The 27,132-nt window shown below is 35.6% G+C and overlaps 1 protein-coding gene across 1 annotated transcript in view; it reads right to left on the bottom strand.

Moving 5' to 3' along the window:
- LOC145673387 (lysosomal alpha-glucosidase-like) overlaps nucleotides 1-24,689 on the bottom strand; it is a 137,222-nt gene extending 112,533 nt beyond the window's left edge. The window contains exon 1 of the mRNA XM_081743045.1: nucleotides 24,583-24,689. The gene's annotated coding sequence lies outside the window, so the exon portion shown is untranslated. The remainder of the gene's footprint in view (nucleotides 1-24,582) is intronic.
- Between the last annotated feature and the right edge of the window lie 2,443 nt (nucleotides 24,690-27,132).

The raw sequence follows: 27,132 nt of genomic DNA, 5'->3' as shown, positions 1-27,132 counted from the left end.
CACTTTCTTCATTCCACCATTTCATTCATTTCTCATAATCACCGTCTCCTTTAGCCTAATCGGCATAACCGTGAGAAGATTTCATTTCTTTTTTTGGGGGGGGGGAATTTTACTCGCTTTTACTTGTTGTAACCTAGAACGACAGTAACCTAGGAACACAGAAACATCGAGGATAGTTAAAATTCCAAAGGCTTTCCCACTCGGAATAGAATCCGGGACCCCGTAAACTAAAGCCACTAGACCAGCGGGGAGTGCATGACTGAGCCATTGTGGCCTCACAATAGTGTTCGAGTGAACCAACATTCTCTCTTTGGTTTTCTCTCTCTCTCTCTCTCTCTCTATTTTTTAATGGCCTTGTGTTGGGATGTAGTATGGGCAGGAAGTTACATGATATTGTGCACATGCCATTAAGTACCTGTTGTTAGAAAAATAATATGTGTTGTTGATAAAAAGAGAGAATCACTAGATTGTGAAGTAAGTAATGGATGTACTTGTGAGTTGAGATTATTTTATATGTTTAGTTTGAAGCCGTAGCGATTGTATATCCACTAATAATAGTTGGATAGTTCTTGTGAAGAAGTGTATACCAATAAGAGGTATACCAATAAAAATGATCATTGGTACTTAAGTGCGTTATTGATCTGGACAAGTTTGCAGTAATACATTAGTCACTATTGAGGTGTGTTTATGTTTCTTTTAGTAAGAATATAGAAATTCACACCTTGTTCGAAGAAAAAAAAAGTGTACAAATTTTGTTTTAAGTCGAATTTAATAGTTAAAACAGTTAATTAATTGTATTGTGAGCTATTAAGGTCGCTTAGTTAAAATTAGTTAATTAGTAATGTAAATAGTAAAGCTAATCTGTTAAACGCATTAATTGTGCTTCGTATTTAACTAAATTCAGTATTAAATTCAAAGGATTTGATCTGGAAGAGATAAACAATAATTTGTTTAATTAATTGATTCTAATTAGTTCTTTGTTGATTGACGTATTAGGCAATTGTGATACATTTCAGTACAGATAGCAGCTTAAAATGATTATTGCCAAAATTTGAAAATGACTTTATTGATCAGTGGCGGTCCTCGAGGGCGGCCTTAACTTAAGTGTTTTAAGAAGAAAGTTATTCCTTATAAATTATAGGCCTAACTATTAGTTAGCATTCATTTAATAAAAGGAATTCTGTAAGTGTTAAGCTTAAACAAAGAATAAATAAATTTGACTGTAATTGCGGTTCTCAACGGAAGCTCCGTAGGCTAATTAATCCTGAATTCAAATAAAACTGAGTTAATTTAAACAAAATATATGTAATCAGACGAAATAGTATCGGTATCAAGTTAGTTAGTTATGAATTAATAGGTGCTTAAGGCGATCAATGGAGAAGATTTGATCCGATCTTTCTATCCATAAAGTCTTTGAGTTTTACGTCCCACGATAAGGCTAAAGGAAACGGTGATGATAAGAGATGAATGAAATGGTGGAATGAAGAAAGTGGGAGGAATCGGGAGAATCCCCAGGAAGTCCACGAAGACGGTGTTTCTCCACCACAAAGTTCACTTGGAGCGAGCTGGAATCGAACTAGGGACCTCATGCATCAGAGGTGAACGCTCTACCACAAAGCCCCTCTGTCTAACTATCTTTCTTCCTGTGCGTTGAGGATGAGTAGTGATGTTGAAGGGTTTTTTGGTGGAATTTGCATTGATAGGTTATGGTGTTGTACTTAACAAAGTAAAATTAAAATTGCTGAAATTAAAAGGTAATAATTTTGAAAATGTTAAAGAGGTTTCAGTGTAAGATTTTACATAATTTGAAATCGTTAATTGGATTTGAAGTAAACACCGTAGTTGTATCTCAAAGATTATTCCCCAATCTTAATATTGCGGTTTGACGTTTAAATTGAGTAACTTGTCTAAATTAAAGCAATAGTATTTTCAGTTAATAAACCAACATGAGGAAATTTAATTTTTGTATTGCTCAATGAAATAATTCTTATTAAATCTTTCGATTTTATTTGCGTAAGTCTTTATTTAAAAAAATGTAGAGTAGAACCTATCCTGTGTTCATGAGAAGCGAAAGTTAATTCTTTTTTTTTTCTTTTTTTTAAAGATTGTTTCAGGAGCTTATAAACAGTGTTTCTTCCAGACGTGTTTTTGGGAGAGCAGTGCCCCCGGAGCTCTGACGGTGCCACCTCGGCGGAGACCAAAATAATAGGTCTATAATATAATAATAAATAGAATAGTACCAGCAGTGCCCCCCCCCCCCCCGAATCCCAAGTGTCCCCCCGGAGCATTTTTTCTGAAAGAAATACTGCTTATAAAGGAGTTTGTTGGACCTGCAAGACCTCTCGATCGACAATAGTTATTGGCCTACAGTATTTGACCAAAGTCTTGCTTGTATACCAGTTCCTTTGCAGGTTGGAGTAGAGTCAGATGTTATAACATAAATAGCAAGTAACCAATTACACGTGTCACGCAACGTCCGAGAATTTCTTAATGTACTACTATGAGCAAAATAAATGACGCGTCTCTTTATTTTGAAGTTTTTTTGAAAATATCTCCGTTTTCTTTATATGTTCGAAATTTCGGAAGGTTTCCCCAGCAGGACAGGTTAATAACAAACCCGTTTTTAATATTTGTGTTAGATATTAGCTTAAAATAAAGAAATTAGAAGCAAAAAACATTAAATCGACAGAAATCTCGAGAATTACCAACTCTGCTAAAGTGGGAAATTTTCAAGAACGCGAGGGAATTCTGCAGTTCAACACGAAGCAGCGACATCTATGTCATTGAGAGAAGCGTGGATTAGATCTACAAACGAAAATTTTAACGAAATATTTCTAGTATGTCTTATTATATGCATTATCAGCGAACTCCAAATATATGAATCTATGCTAAGTATTAACGTATAGATAGTGCAAATAGTGGAAATTACCTATGGAAAAAGACGAATTGTTAGCCCAATCGTAATGAAAAATCGTCTTTACTGTAGAACAGGTTCCGCTTACGTAAGAAAGCAAATAGCTCAGTTAGATAAAGCAACGATTTTGTATACCGAAGGTAGACGGTTCGAATCCCGTGGAAGTACTGTTGTCATTTTTATCACTAAGGTTATTTTATTTATTTTTTATTTGGGAAAGAATCAAAATGTAACATATGTATAAAACTCATGACGATACCAAAAAAAAAAAAGTTTGGATATTTTGATAACAGATTTCCCTATTAAATGTTTAATTTTCTCTATAAATATTTATCTTAAATTGAAATTGTTTTGAATTTACTACATAAACAAAGTTGCCCGAAGGAGGAGAGCTCAAGTAATAGATATTCTACGTAAAAGCAACCTATTGTAGAATGATGATGCTTCTTACCTTCAGCACATAATCTTAACGTTAGAGAGTCAGAGAGAGAAAAATCCTGTTTTTCCTCCCCTATGACCACTCATCTTAAAGCTCTATCTATAATGATTCGTGTCACATAATTCATATTTATTATTATTATTATTATTATTATTATTATTATTATTATTATTATTATTATTATTATTATTATTCCTGAATATGAGCCAGAGCTCACTCTGAAAAATTGCATCTGGCGTTCTGAGTGAAAGTTCTATGGGACTATTAGAAAAATATATTCCCGTTTCCACGCTGATGGTAGAATTTCTTAAACAGTTATTGAATTACGTTCGAAAGGTAGGCGTAAATAGCGCCCCCGCAACAATGAGGCGTGGGGACCGCACAAGCTGCAAGGCCAAAAAATATACAGTAAGTACGCCGGGGCGGAGCAGGCCAAATTTTCACACGGGCAAAGTGACTTTTTGGCGCCCCTTCCCCTAGTAGTAGCCTATATTTTACATTTTATCATAGTGTTTTTAATAGTTTAAACCAGGAGCGTCATTTCAGATTTTGCTTTGGGGGGGGGGGGGCAAGACCTCTTGATATAAGTAAAATTTCGCGTTTTTCACTGATTTACTACTATTCTAATGATAAATTCTATATACATCTCAAACTCAGGGGGGGCAAATGCCCCTCCCTGCCCTCCCTAAATGACGCCCCTGTTTTAAACCCATTTTCAAAAAGAAATCCATTATCTAGGAAAACTTCACAACGAATATGGCTCGCTATAAACAATACCAACTCCACCCCCTCTGGTCTAGTGGCTAGCACGCCTGCCCTCTGTGGTACCGGGTCCAATTCCCGGTGGATTACTGTTGAACGATAAAAGTGGTTCGGATTCCACTATAATTAGTATCCACATCTCCCTTGCCCATTAAGGCATAACCGTGGAACGCTAAACTCAAGCAAACAAACAAACAACACTTAATTCCCGGCACTCTTTATTCTACATGCCATCTCTCAATTTTTCGATACAGCCCCCTTAGTACTATGAAACTCTCTTCTTCCATAGTGAAATGTAAAAAGATCATATAATTGCCACTACTTTACAAGAATATAAACCAAAAACGTCAGTAGAAAGCGCATTGTAAAATTTACTTTTTGAGGCTCGGTTTGGTGCCCCTCTTTCTCTGGCACCCCGGGCAGTCGCCCGGCCCTTAGTCCGCCCTTGAAAGTACGGACGCATAACTAAGGACTGCGGAGGAGAGGTTAACCTTCATGTCATGCCACTGGTTTCACGTGTTTGAAATGTTCAGTAAGTGATCGGTTAGTGAAATAATTTCGACGGTTACTGATGTTTAAAGTTTAGGTAAGACAAAGCTACCTAATCAAATACATTTGATATCGCGATGTCACAATTTGATTTTTCCTCACATAAAAAAGATAAAAACAATAGTAATAAAAACCCTTACTCGTACTGGGCTCCTAACTAACTAACAACCTAATTCTTACAGACTAGTTGCTCTGACCAACTGAGTTTCGATATCTTACGCGAAAGAAGTCTGTTATATTAAGAGGCATGCTTTTCATTATGAAAACTGTTCGAAGTAATACGAACATGGCTTAAGAAAAGAGACGGAACTGAATTACCACTCGATTGACCTTGAGGGCAAATCACCAAAGCGTAGCTAGAAACGTAAGTTCCAGCATGCATTTCTCTGGAGTTGTGTTCAGTATTCCTATCTGCCAGTCATGCTTGTTCGTAGGAGTAATATGTTACAAACCTAACCTTTCGATAGAGCACAATGACAGAGAATCAGAGGAAAGAAACTCTTGCCATTGTGAACGTGGAATACCACACTGTGCAATAAAACTGACGCGTCTCCTTGAAGTGATATTTCATCGAAAATAACTCGTTTTCCTTTATATAGTCTATCCGAAGTTTTTGAGGGTTTCAAAATGAGGAAATGTTACTGACAAACAAGAACGCATTTATGGGTGGGTCTAGGGGGTCCGGACCCCCTCTGAAACCCCAACTTTTCTGTAAATTTAGCCTAATTTTGGGGATTATCTTTTAAAATTTTATTATAATTTATCCTAATATTGAAGTCGGACCCCTCCCGAAATAAATTACTGCATACGTGTCTCTGACAATTTTCAATATATTCGTTAAATAATAAAGTAAAATAACTAAATTAGGAGCAAAAAGCTTTAACACGGGCTAACTTTTGTCTACTGCCAATATTGCTAGAAGGGATATTAATAGCAAAAACTGCTAGTCAATGCTAAACCTTGGAACGTCATCCCGAACAACAAGTCTATTATTGAGAACTACATATGAAACATGTTATTAAAACTTATCCAGCTTTTATCTGGCATGAAATACACCAAAATTCACTCTCCTAAAATGTGTATCTAAACAATGTACGAAGCAATGAAAATTTTTTATCGAAATATTTGGGCAGGAAACTCTAACAGCCAGCCATTTTATTTAAATCGTAATAAACCCTGTAACCGTACGTTAACGTGAGGACAAAGCTTGGTCCATTGGTAAATTGTTTGAAGAATAAAAACTCAATGTTCGTAGGTTCGAATCTATCCAGTCACCACAACATTTTATTCTTATGTGTAACGATGAAATAAGAAAAAAATGTATAACCGTTAAGACAAAACTTCAACCAAGTCTGAAGAGAACAATACTAAAATAGTAACACAATGACGTCAACCAAAAATTATTTCATGTAGCGTTTGGACGAAATTACAGCTGTTAACAATTGCAGAAATAAAAACAGGCTGATAGCTGTAATGCAATCTAGACTTCTGAATGTATTTACTTTCTGAAAACTTCCGTCTCGTCATTGGTATGCCATTAATCATTGTAAAACCTTTCAATTGGAAGTGAAATGACACAAACTAAAACAGTTTTAAATCAATAAATAATGTCTATGTGTAAAAGTAGGTGTCTTTTATCTGTAGTTCTGAGTTCCTTTTACTTTGAAGTGACAAATGAGAGAAGAAAGTATGGTGTTCGAAAAAAAAATCAAATTTGAGATTTCAACGAATTTATACGTATTATAGCCCCTAACACCGAAAAAGTTATTTTTCGATACATGTCTATCTGTTCGTCCGTCCGTTCGCTACACTTTTCTGTGCACTCGCCTAGAGGCCATACCGTTCAACTTATCTGCATCAAATTTTAGTTTAAGATTTTCATAGTATTTCCTATAGTTTTTTTATTTCCCTCCTACTCCCAAAACAAGGGTAGTTTCCTGTACGATGAAAATAGAAAAAATATATTTTCTCATAACTGGCTCTAACGATCTTGTTTTCTTTCTTTTTTTATAAATCAATATTTAATTAGCAACCCTATTTTGTGGTATAAGGCATTTATCTGAGAAAAATCTACAAGGGGTAGTTTATACTAAGGGGGTGAGTTTTTTCTCAGTGATTCTCTCAAAATGGACTCAAATGTTTTCGTTCATATTTCATAAATAAAGATTTCATTAATAACTTATCAATATGGCATAACTCGTTTGTCCTAAAAAAATGCGAGGGGTAGTTTATTCTTGGTGGAGTGTTGTCTGGGCGATTTTCTCAAAAACGACTCAAAAGAGTTTATTCATATTTCAAAAATAAATATTTCGTTAATAACCGAACAATATGGCAAAACTCGTTTGTCCTGAAAAAATATGCGAGGGGTAGTTTACTCTTGGGGGTGTTTTTCCTCCACGGTTTTCTCAAAAATGAGTCAAGCAATTTTGTTCGTACTCAGAAATAAATATTTCATTAAAAACTTAGTAATATGGAATAACTCGCTTACCCTGAAAGAATCCTCAAGAGATAGTTTATTCGGGGAGTTATTTTTCCCTCACGATTTTCTCAAAAATTACTCGGACAATTTTATTGATAATTCATAAATAAGTATTTCATTAATAACCCTATATTTTAGTATAAGTCATTTCTATGAAAAACAATTACAACGGATAGTTTATTTTTGGGGTCAAGGTTATTTCCCCGACAATTTTCTCGAACGACAGGCGATTTTCTTCAAATTTCGCAAATAAATATTTCATTAATAACCAAAAGTATGTCTTAACTCATTGTTCGAAACATTGTTACTCTTGACGTGTTCTTTTTGAACGACTTTCCCAAAGTGACTCATTTGATTTTTTTCATATTTCATAAACAATGATTGCATTAATTGGTCTATTATATGTCTAATGAAAATGTGCTCAAAGTGTGAGTTAGTTTTGTAGTGTGGATTTTCTTCAATCGAAGTTTTTTATTCGATAATCTGACATTCGATGTATTTGAATAATACGATAATTTTATTCGTATTATCCAAATACACACTTCAGTAACAACTGCGGCCTAACACAGTTAAGAAATTGAATTGAAAAAGTTTAGTGCGGTGGCCCTGTAATTGAATATTTTTTGAGAAACTCCCTAGCTTTTTGTGGTAAACTTAGGCTTTTCTTTTTCGAGCGACAAAAGAGAGAAGAAAATATAGTGATTGTGAAAATAATATCAAATTCAGATTTCAACGGATTTACGTTTCATGGCGTCTACATACCGAAAATGTGACTTTTCGACACCCGTCCTTCCGGTCCGTCCGTTCGGCACACTTTTATATGCACTCGCCTAGAGGCCATACCGTTCAACTTATCTACACCAAATTTTAAACTTAGGGTTTACTTAGTATTCTTACAGGAGCTTTTCCATTTTTTCCTACCACCTAAAATAAGTGTGGTTTACAAACAGCCGAAAATCGAAAAACGCTATTTTCTCAAAAATGGTTTTAACAATTTTGTTTATTTTTCATTAATCAATATTTAATTAACAACCCTATATTGCAGTATCAGATATTTCTCTTAGAAAAATTTACAAGGGGTAGTTTATTCTTGGAGGTGACTTTTTCTCGACGATTTTCTCAGAAAAGACCCTGGCGAATTTTGTACACACTTCATAAATAAATATTTGACCTTACAACATGGTATAAGTCAATTGACCTGAAAAATATATGAGTAGTAGTTTATTCTTGGACTTGAATTTATTCTCAGTGAGTTTCTCAAACACGACCAGTTGGCAACCCTGTATCTCGACAACGAAGCTGAATTCGAAAACTGCAAGAGGACCATTTGTCTCCTTTTGATGTCACGAATCACCTCCCGAAGTTTGTGGACATCTTTCAGGTTCACCCTTAATGAAGCTTCTTTTCGAAAAGTTAACTATTAACTTTAGGCATTGTTTATCTTTTTTTAAATCACAAATGTCGTTATTAATTTTAAGGCAGAGAACTACTTCTGAGAGAATAGATCTTGAAAGATAATATTAAAACTTAGACTTTTGTTTTCGAGACATTCCAGACAAGACGAGACATTTTACAAGCTATCTCGTGTCCAAAACATTTGCCTCGTATTATCTTGGATATCACAAAGCGCGTCTTGTCTCTTTCTCGAGACATGTCTTATCTCGTGCGCATTCGTTAACACTTGGAAAGGATTATCTTTCTACTCAAAGCATTGTTTTTATAATGGTTGCATATTTATGATAATTGATGTCCACATAAATTACAGTCCTTTCAGTTGAATTAATTTTTATTATTATTATTATTGAAATTGCAATATCTAGTTTAACGTTGGTCAATTATGCACCTACGCTAAGGGAGAATGATGATGAATGAAATGGTGAAATGAAGAAAGTGGGAGGAAAATGGAAAATCTCAAGAAAACACATACCCATGCACACGGTATTTGTCCACCTCAAATTTCACTTGGCGCGAAGTGGAATCGAGCCACGGACCCCATGCACCAAAGGTGAATGCTCTATTATTATTATTATTATTATTATTATTATTATTATTATTAATAATAATAATAATAATAATAATAATAATAATTGTAGCGAGCTCAACGGGTTTCAACCGTTCGACTTAACCAACATTTGGGTGCCTATTCGTTCGTCGGCTCCATGAGAACTTCTCATAAAAGACATTTCATTTTAATGAAACTAGTAAGTGCCTTCTTTTAGCTCTGCGAAGTAACTATTGCTTGGAATATGAATCTGCAAAACATACGAGGTAAAATTAACCAAATGGTGCAAGTTTCCACTTATATATACAAAACAATTTTGCAATATCAACTACGTGAATCTTGTCCCATAAAGAAGCCGAAACCCCTACACCGAAGAGCCCTCCGAGATTTGATCATTGTCCACACGGACTGAAATTGTCATTTGAAGCCAAGGCTTTAATATGAAGCCAATAATTAAACTTTTACATCAATTTAAACTGACTGGGTTCCGGTTCCCCCCACTATTGTTTAGTTTAGTTAAGTGGTAATTTGTGACAGCTTCACATCATCAAAAGAATGTTTCACTTCAACTCCCCTCCCCCAGGAGTTCGTGCTGGATCCACCACTGGAATCAATAGACACTCTTCCTATTCTTTTTGTCACCCTGGATTGTGTAGGGGCTCCCTCGTACAAATAAAGAAGCGGTAATATTACAATCAAGGGGCGCTATATATTAGGTATTTTTTTAGTTACCTACCCCTAACCGCACAGGGCCATCTTTCGTAGAATAAAAAATATTACGTGATATTCCAATCATGAAAGGGGAGAGGATGCTGTAAATATATTTCTTATTCATTTTGTCTGTCCTGCTTATCAAAAATTACTTTCTGTTGGAAGGGTACTGAAATGAGAGGGGCAAAATAAAAAGTCGTACCCCCTCCTACATGGTTGCTCAAATAAGTACTAAAGAAAGCATTTTAAACTAAGATATTTAAGATTTAAACTAGGAAACTAAGATATCCTTACATTATGTAAGGATGGCATATTCAGGATTATTATTATTATTATTATTATTATTATTATTATTATTATTATTATTATTATTATTATTATTATTATTATTATTATTATTATTTGAATGTTTTTGGAGCACCGAAATTTTGTGAGACGAACAATGATATGTAGAGGTTTAAGATGGGTGGTCATAGAGGAGGAAAAACCAGGATTTTTCTCTGTCTGACTCTCTAACGTAAAGATTATGTGCTGAAGGTAAGAAGCATCATCATTCTACAATAGGTTGATTTTACGTAGAATATCAATTACTTGAGTTCTCCTCCTTCGGTCTACTTACCTTATGTAGTAAATTCAAAACAATTTCAATTCAATACAAATACATTGTAAAACTTTTCCGTAATTAAACATCTAGGGAAAATTAAACATTTAATAGGGACATCTGTTATCAAAATATCCAAACACGTAGATAGAAGAGTATCTAGTGAGAAATATTGTGAAACTTTATAAAATTCTCCAAATTAGAATTAACATTTACTGGGAAACATTCGTTATGCGCCAGCGAGCATATGGTGAGCAGTGAGCACAGGGGAAATAATTACGAAACTGTTTGCAAACAAAATTAGGGACGCTAATGCAAGTGCGACAACGGCATTTTTTCTTTTTTTGGTATCGTCATGAGTTTTACACATACGTTACAATTTAATTCTTTCCCACATAAAAAAATAAATAAAATAACCGTAGTGTAGAGATAAAAATGACAACGGCATTTCCATGGGATCGAACCCGCTACCTTCAGCATACAGACTCATTGCTTTAACCAACTGAGCTATTTGTTTCTTTACGTGAACTGAGCCTGTTCCGGTAAAGACGACATTTCATTACGATCGTCCTACCAATTCGTCCTTTTCCATAGATAATTTCCACTATTTGCTCTATGTTTATGTTAATACTTAGCATATATTCATATATTTGGAGTTTGCAGATAATGCATATAATAAGACATACTAGAAATATTCGTTAAAAGTTTAGTTTGTAGATTTAATCCACATTTCTCTCAATGACATAGATGTCGCTGCTTCGTGTTGAAATGCAGAATTCCCTCTTGTTCTTGAAAATTTCCCACTTTAGCAGAGTTGGTAATTCTCGAGATTTCTGTCGATTTAATGTTTTTTGCTTCTAATTTCTTTATTTTAAGCTAATATCTAACACAAATATTAAAAACGGGTTTGTTATTAACCTGTCCTGCTGGGGAAACCTTCCGAAATTTCGAACATATAAAGAAAACGGAGATATTTTCAAAAAACTTCAAAATAAAGAGACGCGTCATTTATTTTGCTCATGGTAGTACTTTGTATCCCATGGCTTTCTTGCCATCGGTGTTTGGAGGAGGAACTCTCTGGCCTATTGGATCATTGATCAAGAGGAGTCTATGGTCACAGTTCTCTTTGGCTGTATGAGGTGAACTTTGGTGAAGTATCGAAAGAGCAACGCTTGCAATTCTCTAAGAAGAGAACATCAAAAGTCTCATTCATTTTCTTCTGTCTCATCGCGTCGCATCAATTATTGACTATCAAGTTGGCTCCTTCTGACACCAATCTTCGTATGTTTGCTTAACTTTGTGAGGAACAAATCACATTAAACGACAAAAGTAATGATTTCACCATTGTACAAAAAGGTATGCGTCTATTAAATTTGGCATTTGTAGCTATTATTTGCAGTAGTACTTCAATTTTAAGTGGTATAATAAGTGGCAGAGTAGTTCAGTGGCGGAACGTGTATCTCTGGCTCAAAGAAACCCTGACGTAATCGCAGGCTATGGCAAATATCGTGTTCCTGAGGTTTTCAGGGCTCTCCTGTTTTCACCTACATTATCATCTCACCAATTATCTTATAATCATTCAGTTCCATCCTTCACCTTTAGCCTAACCAGCGAACTATGGGACGTTAAATTATTAAGATTAGGTTTTATTTTTTGTTAAATGTGTTTTCACACCATACGTTGTCAGTTTCAGTTCCATTCCGTCAATGGTTTTAAAAAGTAAAAGAAGAAAGTGTTCCAGACGTATGTATCACTCATTCTGTATACTAGAGCTGACAAATTTCAACTTTGAAGCACTTAAGTAAGAATAAAATCCGGCAAAAGCAAACACTTACAAGTAATGCGTGCGTAAAGGAGTCTCTCTCTCACCGATAGATAAAGACTAACAACAATACATGATTTCCAGTATTTTCATGTTGTCTTAAACAACAAGTAAGGGAAACGGGCCACCGTACTATTGTTGTGCCAGAGGGGCAATCGACCCCCACCCCACTACAGAAGAGGTAACTTTCTTATTTTATATAGTATAAATAGAACCCATCCCAGAGTTTGGACTCTTAAAAGTAGCTCTAAGTAGCAGTATTACAACCTACCGCCTCCCCAGAAGTCCGTTCTGGATCCGCCCCTGTGTTCTGTTGGCCTAAGCTACACTTGGGGTCTTATATTGTATATGCCTGCTTTCGCAAAACTTGAGGGGCGTAACGCAATGCAAAACATCAAAATAAATTATAGCTGCTATGCCGTTATCGCAAATTAAAACTCATACTTTGTCTTGCGTTGAAGCGAACTGTTACGAAATAAGAAATCTTATTCATCGAAATAAGACGTATTATTACAGTTGAACTTCAATGCTTCACTGTAAAAAATCGTTGTGTTATTTCAACGACATGCCTATGTGTTAACACGATTGTGTTTAAATATAACACAAACAAGTGGTTAGAACAGCTCACTCTCCATTTGGAGTTGTGTGTCAAATGCCGGTAGTTGAAATGACACACAACCTGTGTGTTAAATTAATACAAGTGTAGAATCTTCGGTATTGTTTTCTGCGTGATTGCCAAATATGTTGGGCGTCTAATTGTAAAGGGTTATGAATTGAAGCAACAGACAAACACAGTAGAAAGAAATACTTAAACAAATCCAGGTATATGCAAAATTTCATCTTCCATATTTAATGCATTTATTGCTTCTTTTTCTAAGGGATTGTGTACTAGAAGCAACAAACGCATCAACTGTATTAGATGGCAACTGTCACCGATCATTTGAAAGTGAATATGGAAGAACTATAAAATAAAGTAAATAGACAGTCGTCATTTTGTTACAAAATTACATGGCGAGCAGATTTTATCTTATCCCTAACGGTTATCGTCGAATATACGCGGCTTAAAGGAGCACTCTGATTAGCCAAATTCAAATGACCTCAACAATTTATCCCTCTACAAGCGACGTTTTCTTCATCGCCTCCGTGGCAAAGTAGAAAGAGCACGCGGCTAGTGATCGAAAGATTGATGGTTCGTGCCCTTCCCTCGCCACTGGAGTAATTTGTTTTACTTGTTTAAAGTGTTTCTTTAGACACAGCATAATGTAAACACATTATGCATATAGGCGATTTAACATATTTTGAGGGAGCAATTTTGTGCTTCATTAACGGCTCGGCTCAACACCGGTTGTGTGTTAAAGACGTTAATTCAACAGGGGGTCTGTGTTGAACTAACACCGCATAGTGGTAGACCGCTGGAACCATTGCCTTGTGTTAAAATTGAGTTGAATTAACACAACCGTTTTATACTGTGTTTGCACCTGGCTTACCGGTATTCATCGAATTCCTAAACTGTTTTCGTCTGCTGCCTTGTTTTAGCAACTCAGGAATTCAAAACATGTCACAAGGTGTTTGCTACTGTCATGTCGTTTCACTTATACTTTGTTGCAATTGTGTGCTTTCATGTGCTTTTGAAAGCAAGACAGCTTCGTTTTTCACTTAAGCGCACCAATAAGCATTGATCGCTGAACTTGAATGCCACCAGTTTCACAACAACGCGTGGTATCTGGAACAGGTTAGGTCAAACTTAAAATAATGTCCTAGACTAGAACTGTTGTAAACCAGAACTATGCTGGGACAATCAATGATCTCTTTGAACGTCTTCTCTGAAGAAACCATCTACACTCTCCTATGGGTTGACTCCCAACAAATATAGACATAAAATTTACTGGCTTGTTGTCGTACCACTGTACACATGGAATTTCTTTTCCATTCATCACTGCGGTGGCTTCATACTATCTTTCTTCTTGAGATCCTTCTCACTCCTTAGATTCAGGTGTAAAATTGAAAAATCAAAAGGACTTCTAGGTTTACTAATAGATTCAGACAATTGTGTAGCGCTGGAAAAATCTGTTTCAATGGGTTGTTTCTGAAGATTTTTGTGTTTCCACAAAATGCGTCTACTTTCTTCAGACCGGAAATGTTCTGAATCACCCATATCACTACGTTCTGCAACAGGTTCCTCACTGGCTGTGTATCCTTCCAGTTGATCATTATCCAGGAAATCATCATTTGTAGCAATATCGTTTCCATTGTTCTCAGGAAAGTTACGTCCATAAAATGTATATAGATTTATGTTCTTCTTTTGTTTTTTTTTTTCAAATAAATGCTAATTGCATAGTGTGACAAAAATTGGACAAACCAATTAAGTCACATGAGCAGTTTATGTGATTATATAACTTACACAATGATTCGGAACTAATTCAACAGCGTTCACTATTAAAGCTAATAATTTTACTTTCAGTATCAGTCAACAGTTGACAAAGTTTAAAAAAAAGGCTGAACATGTACACAAATGGACACAGCACTCGCAGCGGAACAATGAAACTTTTGTGCGCAGAAAACCACGATTGCCCACTACTTGACAACACGTACCACAGCCCAGTAGTAATGACCCATGTATGTCACTGTATACATCAGAGAAAAGCGCTTGTCTCCCTAAATGGAATTAAACAAAAAAACAGTACCGGTATGTCCCACATATAGAACAAGATGCAGTACCGGGTTAAAAACTTTGATGTTGGTATCTCAATAGACAAATATCCTTCACTGAGAATCAAGCTCTGGACTATGCACACAGAAAGCATTCGCATTAACTATGGAGAAGCACTTGGAAGACTCGAGTCCTCCTTCAAACCCAAAAGATAATATTGTATAGCTTTTAAAAGTGAATTGTGGTAAGTGTGGGAAAAGTTCTGTCATCTTTCTTCCCCAAGCATGGGCTACTGACTTCGGAGGCAACCGATTGCAACGGTAGTTTAGTAAAAGGGATCACATGGTATTATAAGCACTTGAATTTGTATGGAGTAGTATACGTTAAAGTATGTAGTATATCCAGGGGTAAAAGTGGATCGGTAAAGGTAGGGGGACGGCGTCCCCCCGCGTTCTCCTGCAGTTTTACCCCTGAGTATATCTAGAATATATCATTTCATTCATCACTTGTTACAAGTTGAACGCTCTTCGCTTTCTGAACAAATCTCGTTTTTTGTTCCATAGTACGTAGAAGTCGGATTTTATTCGAAATGAAAAAAATGAAATCTTTAAGTTTTACGTCCCACGGTTATACCAGCTAGTCCAAAGGAGATGGTGATGATTAGAAACGAAGGAAACGATGGAATGAAGAAAGAGGGAGGAAACGGAAGAACTTCGATAAAACCCACGCACACGGTTTTTGTCCACCACAAAACTCACTTGGTGCGTGCTGGGATCAAACCAAGGACCCCATGCACCCAGAGGTAAACACCAAAAGCACTAGTTGAAACCAACAGGCTGTGAGGACAGATTTGCCCACTAAACGAGGCGAGTCTCATGAGCAATACTAGTTGGCCCAAGTCTTCTATCTCAAACACTTTTAAGTATTCCATGATTCATAGTGCGAAAACTACAAATTGATTAAGTGAATGTACGAAGACAATGAAGAGCATTTATCAACGTTTAAAGATACACAGTTCATTATAAAATATACTCGAGTAATAAATAATGTTAAAATGTAGACCTCTCGCTAATAACTTCGCTAATAACTCGCTAATAATTCTAATAACTTCTAATAACTCGCTAATAATTCTAATAACTTCTAGTTAAAGTTAAAAAAACAGGGAATAAATTTTGTAAGTACATTTACAAAACGAGGCGACAAACATTTCATGACGGAAAAACTTTACGAGAATCGAGACGAGAAGAATCTTCTGCAAAATTTACGAGACAAGACGAGACGAGAATACTTTATTTCGAGGTCTCGTTAGAATTCTTTATTTCTTGTCTCGTTAGCAAAGCAACATTTGTAGTCGATGATTTATAGATACACTATTCGTAGACCCATGAGCATCCACACAGTAGCTCATAGACACACTCACACACTCTCACACGCTTGCGTAAGACTTGTGTATTCCATTTCATCTAGTCTTCTTCCCTCATTTGATCCTCCTATTTCCTGCTGCTGTTTCTCCAATTGTAAAAAGCGCGCTCTTACGTTGTACGTTGATAGTTGGAAATTACTGTTATAATGAAGGCCTATTATGAAGCAAACAGAAATAATGACGTAATTCTAGAGGTTTTGGTAGGTATTCGCTCGAACCTTTTCAAACATATAGCTTATATGCACCTCCGCATACGCTCGATCTTCCGTAAATTAAAGGTGAACATACGCTAAACTATAAAAATATGAGGTGGTTTTAGGCCGTAAACTCCCGTTTCTGTATATGATCCCTTACATCCCCGCCCTGAAGTAACCCAACACTTAGCCCTCTTGTCATATCCAAAAGAAAACTACTTCCAGTTACTTTGAAAAAGAAAATGAAATCTTTCAGTTTTATGTTCGTGTTGTGCCCTGTAGACCAACGCAGACGAGAAGAATGAATAAGATGGTGGATTGAAGAATGGGAGGAAACTGAAAGCACTCGAGAAAACTTACTACACGGTGTTTGTCCACTCAAAGCTTACTTGGCGCATGTTGTGATCGAACCATAACTTATATAAAAAGAAAAGAAAAAGAAATGAAATGGGATCTTTTAACCTCTTATTGTCACTGTCTATATCGAATGATCAGTATTACATACATTTTACATGTTATAAACAGAAAATAAAATTAATTCTACAAACCCTGCTTTCTTCCCGTGTTGATCTGTTGTGGTAATAACGAACAGAAATATATAGCGAAAGGTGACAATATTTGCACAAAAAGCAATACATAATAGCACTTTTGTCCTTCGGTTTTTGTGCACTCACAATAATTTTGTTTTCAAACTACTTTACTTTCTGAGTCCCTTTTCTGCCGGAACAAAATAAGTAACCACAGGGAAGGATATTGTATTATGTAAGAGACAAAATAACAATGGCTTGTCTGTCATATATAACATCTCACCATTAGGTAAGAAAAGATTAGAAAAAGATTAAAAAAAAAAAAGCATTGAATAAAAGAAATGACATTGAATCGGTAAAGGAAATTGTAACAGAAAGGATCCAAGATTATTGCGTAACATGAGTGTGAGTATCCACTGAACAAAAACAGGAAGACTTGTCACAAAAATCAACAATACCAATCAAGTACCCTGGACCGCAGCGTTTCTAACCTTGTGAAGTACGCAATAGTCTACGTATTTCAATTGAAAATGTTGAATATAACTTGTAACCAGTGGCGGATCTAAGATGTAAAAACTGGGGAGGGCAGCCGTAAAACCTGAAGGGAGGGCAGCCAGAAACCGGATTACGATAGATATATCATGAGTTTACTATAAACTTTCAAAAGTAAATAGGCCTAAATAATAGCTTAAATCATTTTTCTTTCTCAAAAAAACTGGGGGCCCTAGGGTCCCTGGCCCGGGCTAGATCCACCACTTCTTGTAAGCACAACTCTGGATACAAATGTAGCAAATCTGAATCATAAATGCATTACTGCTCCCTCTTTGCATTCAGTTCTACCGTCAAAGCATATATATATATATATATATATATATATATATATATATATATATATATATATATATATATATATATATATATATATATATATATATATATATATATATATATATATATATATATAACTTTCCAGGCCCAACCCTCATCTATGTTGAAAATTTGATCGAGATTGGTCGTTTGATTCAAGGCTTATTAAGTTTTATTTATTTTTTATAATTCCCCACCTCACCCTTCTCTAAGTTCTACCGTCAAAGTGAACAGCTAAAAACACTTCCATGCCAGAAACGCTTCTACATCAAAAATTTGATCGAGATCGGTCGGGCGGTTCAAGGGATTAAGAATCACAAACATAGTTTCAATTCTATAATATAGATTAGTGCTAGTAATGTTGAACCCAAGTTGGGTTCATTTGTGACATTTCATTATTTGAGCTAAACAATATCCTCACAGAAAATTATGAAAATTTGCTAGAAAAACAACAGTTTACCTCGAACGCCCACCATAATGAAACTTTGATTTAGTGTTGCAAGAAGTAAATTACACTTCAATTTTTATAGACATATTGGCATTTTTCTTGTAATTCAATAACTTAATCTACTTTGGTAATAATAATAATAATAATAATAATAATAATAATAATAATAATAATAATAATAATAATTTACCCACAAGCAAAGATTAGTATTTATTATTGCTTAGTATTCGATTATACGAGGTGTCTTCAAAAAGTATCGAACCTTATTTTTTTCCCGCGTAAACCAATGAAGCGAAGGAAACTTTTTTCAGTATAGATGTAGAGGGGACAGTCATGCGCAATGGTGACATTTTTTCCCGCCCACAGAAAGCGTCATTCGCTGGCAGTCGGCCAATGAGTGAAGATGTGTAGTAAGCGGTCATTGGATTTCAGTTTTATTTATTATTATTATTATTATTATTATTATTATTATTATTATTATTATTATTATTATTATTATCATCATTATTATTTTGTAAAATGACAGAAAAACTTGAGCAGCGACATTGCATCAAATTTTGCCAGAAGCTTGGCGATACCCAAGCAGTAACCATTCAATCGGATTGGTATATTCAATGGAACGAGAATTTGGGCATGAGGAAACTGTCCGCGAAATTTTATTCAAGCTTTCATCGCCAAACACAACATTAATGTGTGTCATCAGGGTCCCTACTCACCCGACATGGCTCCGTGTGATTTTTGGTTATTTCCCAAGATGAAAGTGCCACCTAAAGGGACCCTGTTTGAGTCAAGAGAAGACACTATGCGGTATGCGACGACACAGTTGCTCACCATTCCATAAACTGAAGCGCTGGGAGAAGTGTGCGCATTACCAAGAAGACTTGCTTTGAAGGGAATTAGTGTTTCAGATTTCCAACTTAATAAAGTATTTCTGAAAACCAATGGTTCAATACTTTCTGAACACATTTCGTGTGTGTAAAGCTTACAAATAAATAGACAACATACGAATATTGTATTTATACTAGAATTGACAATATATATATATATTACATCCTGTTAGTACTGTTCTTTCCAGAGCCCACTACAGTTGTTCTCGCCTTCTGTTTATAGAGAACTAGCATTCTTATTGACAATCGTTTACAGCAGCCATGTGTAACAGCCGGCCCTTGGGCCGCCCCAGGCCCACTGAGCACTTTAATCAGGTCCGCCTGACTGGTTACGGAAAATGAATTTCTTACGTAATCTCTTACACTGAACTGAAAGTTTTTTATTTTTTATTTTATTTTATTTTATTTTTTTATTTTTTTATTTTTTTTATTTTTTATTTTTTTATTTTTTTATTTTTTATTTTATTTTTTATTATTATTTTTTTTTTTTTTGCATAACTGATGTTCGCCTTGAAAATATCCTCCATTTTGGAACATCCAATGTGGAGTGTACCACCGAACATTGGCAAAGTGGTAAAGAGTTCCACTAAAATGGTAAATAAATAGACACTTTTCTACTTTTCTTTAGTAAGTAAATATTTTGGTTACCGTTATAACAGTTTTAATGTTCCTGTGATATTAGTGTACGACAAACCAATTTGTAAATTCAATATGGCTATTCGATTCTTGTGAAAATGTTGTACATTGTCTCGTACGGCATTCCACACCAGTAAGTTCTCTGATCCACTTCCTCTTCCAACTTGCATATGCCTGGTCTACATCTTGTATTTTCTTTTTAACGAGGAGATTCTTGGGGAACTTCAAGATATGAAGCAAAGAGTCTGATACGTTAATATAAATTTTGGAGACATAGAAAACGAAGATTTATTACTAAAGCAAATTACTGCAATGAGAATTCAAGTAAAGAATCTAAGGCGATTCAGGCGTAGATGACAGGAATGTGATATCAGACGTCGTTGTCATAAGCGTTGCTATTCGTTATTTCACCCATTTCGATGAAACTCTCCTCATCGCCACAGCAAGGAAGAAAGTTAAGGTGCTCATCCTGTCAGCGAAATTCTTAGGCCAATCCATCTGAAGTGGTCCAAAGATGGCGATAATGGTTGCTCCACCATCTCCGAAAATTATAGAAATTGAAGTGTGATGAACCTTGTGTATGAGAAGGTCAACAACATTATTCACGTTGTCGTACGTACAAGTGTTCCTGAATGGCGGCCATCTTTGTTGTCGGTCGAGTGCCAATTTTTGCATTTGCAAGCGTTTACGAAAACTACAGTTGCTCAGAACGTACGAATCAGACGGATACTAAACAAAACGAATGTTTACATAAGAGACTGATGTATGCGAAGAATATATACTTTTGCTTCTAAATAAATATACAGGGTTGCAAATCAATACATAAAATCACTAGAAAAGTACAGAAAATTACATTTTTAGAGGGGCTGTATTTTGGAATGCCATAAAGTGTGGGGTTCATAAGTTTTATGCTAAATACTATTGCATATAAAGAGTCTGCTGAAAAATTTACACTTATGATATTACTGGCACCGTAGATTTATGGGGGTCCGAAAATTGAAGTTTGTGATTTTGATACCACTTTTGGGGCGTAATATCTCAGGAGAGCAAAATGCTAAAAATTGCTGCTTAGGCCACAAAATAATTCTGTAAGTGAATAAACTAGTGCAAAAAAATCATGACTGATATTACATGGAGAAAAAAGTAAGGACATGGTAAAAATGCGAAGAAAGCTCAAGCGTGTAGCCTGGGAAAATTTAAATGTTTTGATATGTTTCATGCTAGATCTCAAAAACTACACATGATACAGCAATTAGGTCCGTTTTGTTTGTGTTCAGTTGTGCAAAAGCTTGCGAGTGGCGTTTGTTCCATCTTTCTAGCTACATGATCATTGTCACGTCTACAGGGTAGACAATTTATCTTGACAATCCGCTATAATGGACAAACTAAAAGAGAGAAAAGCGAAACTTTGCACGAAGTAAGTATAAGGAGGGGGACATCTGTGTATGTATTAAACAGAAAGACCCAACAAACGGTGTTGCCAACTCAAAATAAAGTTTTTTTTTTTCAATTGGCACTACGTCAGATTATTACATATTTCAAACCAACGTGTCAAACGTAAACTTAAAATGTTATAGTATCACAAACATCCAAAGTTCGAATGCCTCTTACGCAAATACTGCATAACGGAGATGCACAGGATAATCTACTTTGAAAGTACTTTAGTGTTGGATACCATGGTCATGGCATGACCTGTTTCGAATGAATAGGAACGAAGTTACCAGGACTTGAACATTTTAATTTTTTTAAAAGCCTTTATTTCGAAAAAAGAATGCTGAGATAAATATCATATCTAGTTACCTGTATAGTTTGTAATGGATATGTAAACTGCCGTTTACAACACTTCGATATCTCAAACGGTTCCCTAGATATGATAAACATTGCTGAAAGTTGCAACACTGCTGAATTCGTGTAATTGCGAGATCTTGAAATTACAGCTATTAAAAGCTATTGCCGTAATGCTATAGAAGAGGAAGGAAACAATAATTATTTTAAATATTTTCCACAAATACGCCATTTTCAGCAGGATAGGATAGTAACGCAAACTTGTGAACACATTAATTTCCCTAACTGGGATTGGATTACAATTATACTTTGCTGATACATTAAGTGCCTTAATATCGCGGTTCACTTCGATGATGAGTGTCGTGGGTACAACGCGGAGCTAACCCCTTACCATATAGATGTGGCAATGATCATGGAGCTAGAAAGACGGAACAAAGGCCACTCGCAAGCCTTTGCACAACTGAACACAAACAAAAAAGGACCTAATTGTTGTACCATGTGTAGTTTTGAGATCTAGCATGAAACATATCAAGCATTTAAATTTTTCCAGGCTACACGCGTGAGCTTTCTTCGCATTTTTACCATGTCCTTACTTTTTTCTCCATGTAATATCAGTCATGATTTTTATGCACTAGTTTATTCACTTACAGAATTATTTTGTGGCCTAAGCAGTAATTTTTAGCACTTCGCCCTCCTGAGATATTACGCCCCAAAAATGGCATCAAATTTACATACTTCAACTTTCGGATCCCCATAAATCTATGGTGCCAGTAGAATCGTAAGTATGGATATTTCTGCAGATTCTTTACATGCAGTAGTATTCAGAACAAAACTTATGAACCCCCCAATTTATGCCATTCCAAATTACAGCTACTATAAAAGTGTAATTTTCTGTACCTTATCTAGTGATTTCATGTATTGGTTTGCAACCCTGTATATTTATGTAGAAGCAAAAGTATATGTTCTCCGTATACTTGTCTCTCCTGTAAACATTCGTTTTTGTTTGGTGTTTGTCTGATTCGTACGTTCTGAGCAACTGTAGTTTTCGTAAACTCTTGCAAATGCAAAAATTAGCACTCGACCGACAACAAAGATGGCCGACATTCAGCAACACTTGTACATATGACAATGTGAATAATGTCGTTGACCTTCTCATACACAAGGTTCATCACACTCCAATTTCTATAATTTTCGGAGATGGTGGAGCAACCATTTTCGCCATCTTTGGACCACTTCAGATGGATTGACTCTATTTTAACATTTAAGATCTTATAAAACTATTTTACCTTTGCCTTCCCCGCCGTTCTAGTATGTAGTGCATGATTCTTTGGTGCACGTGGTTCTGGATTTAATTCCCGGTGGGTGATCACAAAAGTTTAATTTCACACTCATTAATTTTCAATCATCCGTTTTCATTGGCCTAAAAGTCATTAAGCTTGGTATGTATAACTAAAGAAATCCACCCCATCTTTGCTCTTTTTACTCACTATCAGCAACCCTACAAGCAATAACTATATTACATTTCAAAATTTAATTACAACAAATAAGAACTCAATTGACACAAAGTGAATTTCAATTACAGTTTCATTTGAAAATGCGGGAATGGTTATGAGGCGACACAATCATGTCAAGGTTCTATATTTCTTTCAAATTTCAATGAAAGTGGTCTTCTGTAAAACTGGATAATCGAATTATGGAGTGACATATACGTATTAAGTTATGTGAAACAAATTGTAGTTTAAATTCATTTGTATTCATTTCTGTATATTTCGTACTATTTAGTCCTTAGCGAAGCGAGAATTCATAGGGCCTTATGCAGAGTCGTTTTGATGTATGATTAGCATCATACTAAATGCCTGACTACTGCAGAAAACATATTTTAGTCTTACTCTTTAGTATGGCACTAATCACGCGTCAGAACGACTCTGCATAAGGCCCATAATGTCTTACAGTTAAAGAAAATTTTAATGTATTTTTTGTAATGCGTTTTATTATAGAGTCGCATAATGTAGGTGTTTCTAATGATTTGAGGTTCCCCCTAATGATTTCAGGTTCAACCATTGTCATGATGGTGCTTATTTATACCACCCATTCAGATCTTATTTGCTTTCTGATTTCATGTTAATATAAATTATCGCATGGATACAAACTAAGCACACTTTCTTACTATACAAGGCTGTCTATAATCTTTATTATAAATTAACTAGAAATGTTACAGTTTCGGAAGTATATCACTTCCTTCTTCAGACTACTACTTCAACTTTGCATCGATATAGAAAGTATTATCATAGTTAAAATCGAGTCAGACTGTACCACTCAATACCTCCAAAGGCAGCAATAATGCTCGGTGCTACATAAAGTCATTATGAAAACTAATAGGTTTCACTATTATAATAGATATTATTATTCTTATTAGGCCTATTATTATTATTATTATTATTATTATTATTATTATTATTATTATTATTATTATTATTATTATTATTTATAATGTCACAACATCTTGGATGTTCAGTGAAGTGTGTCGTCACTATAAAAATGTTGAGAAACACTGCATAAGCACAATGCTTTCAAATATAACAACTAGAGCATTTCTTTTCAAGTGTGCCCTCGGAAAATACATGAAACATACTTCGGACCTACTCCGCCAACCCTCTTACGGATGAAACCTACCCTTTTTGCAGGGAAAGAACCCTGTCTGCATCCAACTGTTGAAATATCTCGGCCAAAGCAACTTGTTCCTCCTCTTTCGAGACAGTTACTGAAAAAAAAAAAAAAAAAAACATGGACAGCAGCCCCAACAGGGGCACACTTTAAAGAGAAAAGCTAGTGAAGTTCTTTGTTTCCTATGCCCAAAATATGTTTATAGAAATGAAGTATACATACGAGGTAAGAATGTTCGATGTCGCTGTTCTGAACAAATTTCAACAACTACTTTCTTTAAATCACTGTTTCTTTATAACAATGGGTGAAAGCGATAATCAGATGGCCTACAGGAAAATGTTTTATCGGTAAATTGTCCATTCTATTTATTTCCTTCATTGAAAACGAAAATGATCTTATTTGAAGAGTATAGATTGTTCATAGATAAGATAACAGTGCATACATTGTCTACCATATAGATCATATATACGGTTATCTTAAAAAAAAAAAAAAAAAAGAGAGAGAGAGAGAGAGAACCCATGTATTATCGAGACGCCAACATCTCTTTCGTTTATATGTGAAAAACTGATAGAAAACAGGAGAAAAAAACTAGATTGATTCTTGAAAAATCCAATTGGTTGTGCTGGTCCATTGCTTATAATGCTCTTAGAAACAACACTTCAAAGTCGCATCAAAGGTAAAGAGGCACGGTACGTTGATTACTTTCTTATATGAACTTGACATTGATGATAATATGTTGTTTTTATGTACGTAACAACAAAAAACTTATCGGTTCGAGGTAGCCACTGATAAGCTGGCTACATGGTACTGCTATGAATGTTCCAGACATAAACATTTGATGATTCAGGTTAACTTTAAAGACGCCACAATTTGGAAAATTTATAACAGAACTTTAGTACTCGACACTAATTTCTCCAAAGAATAGAAATGATTGTTAAATAACAAGAAAGAAAATGAAATGAAAAGTCAATTTAAATATCAGAAAAGTTTTGCACCTACATTTTCCGCTGGATCATGAAGAAAATCCTTTCCTGTAAGTGTACCTAATACAACGTTTTAAGGTGTTAATTGACAATTCTTGCAGAAAAGTACTTACAATCATCCTTGTAGTGCTTCCCTAAGCATCATTAACACCTAGTATAAATGGAAAATCGTTGTTTCTAATGCATTAGCAGATAAATACTGCATACTGCCTTACCCCCACCACACACACATATTGTGAGTGTGTGACAATTGGCAAGCAGAGCTTCTGCCAATTGACTGAATATAAATATGATATGACATGGCATCTGTAATAAATAAGAGATTTATTAATTCAGAAAATTACCGACAATAACTATGTATATGATGTCCGACATGCATACACAAGGGCGTAAATAAGGGCCCCGCAAACTCCGCATTGCGGGAGGGCCACCAAATCGTGAAGTGGGACGTGGACATGGGGTCCCACTACACGCTGCCTGAGGGGGGCCTCCAAACATTTAGTTACGTCACTGTGCAGACATCATACCTAACCTTTCTGAACGTGTTTAAACGTACTAGCTAGTGCTCTCAACGGGTCGGGTCGGGTCGGGTTGAAGACCGACCCGACCCGACCCGTGACCCGAACCGTGATCCGACCTGATTGACCTGACCCAACGGGGTTTTATTTTACTGCCATCTGTTGTTCAACACTGTAATTAGTGTTCCCGCATAGAAATGTAGAGCTCTTGTATGTTAGGGAATAGTATTGCATTTCCAATTTTGCATAAAAACGTTCATTTATTAATAGTCGTGACCATTGTCATCTATGGAAAGTTGGAACAATGGTATGTTATTAGAGAAAGGAGTTAGGAAGAATGCTTTTTGTATTACTTCTAATGAAGTTAACAACTTGACACCTCATCTGGATCTTCGGTACATAATATCATTTTCGCCTAGTTAGATATTGTTTCTGTAGCGACAGTATTTCCACTCAAGACCAGTGCAAAATTGTTTTGAAAAGGGAATTTTATAGGGAAATTCGAAACATTTCCCTTCGTTACTTCCCTCTTGTATGTAGTACTGGAACAATCTGTGCACCACGTCCAAGCCTGTTTAATTAGCTTTCAAACGAGGTTTAATATGTAACATAATCCCAACTACAGGGTGTGCTAGAATATTTCAAACGAAAATAGGCAAGTGTAAGAGGGAAAAATGTTACCCCCACCCCTATCTCCAAAACGAAGGGAAATAGACCCTATGTTCACATAAGCATTTTTGCTTAGAATGACCTCCCCTATCACTTCCCCAAAAATTTGACTTTCCTTACCGGACACCCTATATATATACCGGGTGATTCAATAAGAACGTACCAGGCTTATATCCCAGCTAATACTGCACGTAGAGCCTTCAAACAAAAGATTGCATTACCAAATCGTATGTGTACAATGCAATAAAAATAGTAGCGAGACCAGTGCCGTCTCGTGAATACCTCTAACGGGGGGCAATTTCAAAATTTGAAATGGAAAGTGGTATAACTGTTGGAATCGTTCGGAAGGACATTAAATGTACGGCAACTTTTAGAGGACAAACTTTGTCATATCCTTTCCCATTTAGCCGCTAGAGGCGTTGTTGCACACTTGTATCTGACTACCCGTAGCAGGCCTTTATCTCAGCTAATAATGCACATAGAGTCGCCAAACAAACAATTGAACTACCAAATCGTATGTGTAGAATGGAATAAAAATAATAGCGAAACCAATGGTGTATCGTGACTATCTCCAATGAGGGTCATCTGCAAAATTTGACATA

Source organism: Thermobia domestica, chromosome 16 (genome assembly GCF_964235325.1).
Source record: "Thermobia domestica chromosome 16, izTheDome1.hap1.1, whole genome shotgun sequence".
Lineage (NCBI taxonomy): Eukaryota > Metazoa > Arthropoda > Insecta > Zygentoma > Lepismatidae > Thermobia > Thermobia domestica.
The sequence above is the reverse complement of the archived record's forward strand: the minus strand, read 5'-3'. Positions and strand labels throughout refer to the sequence as shown.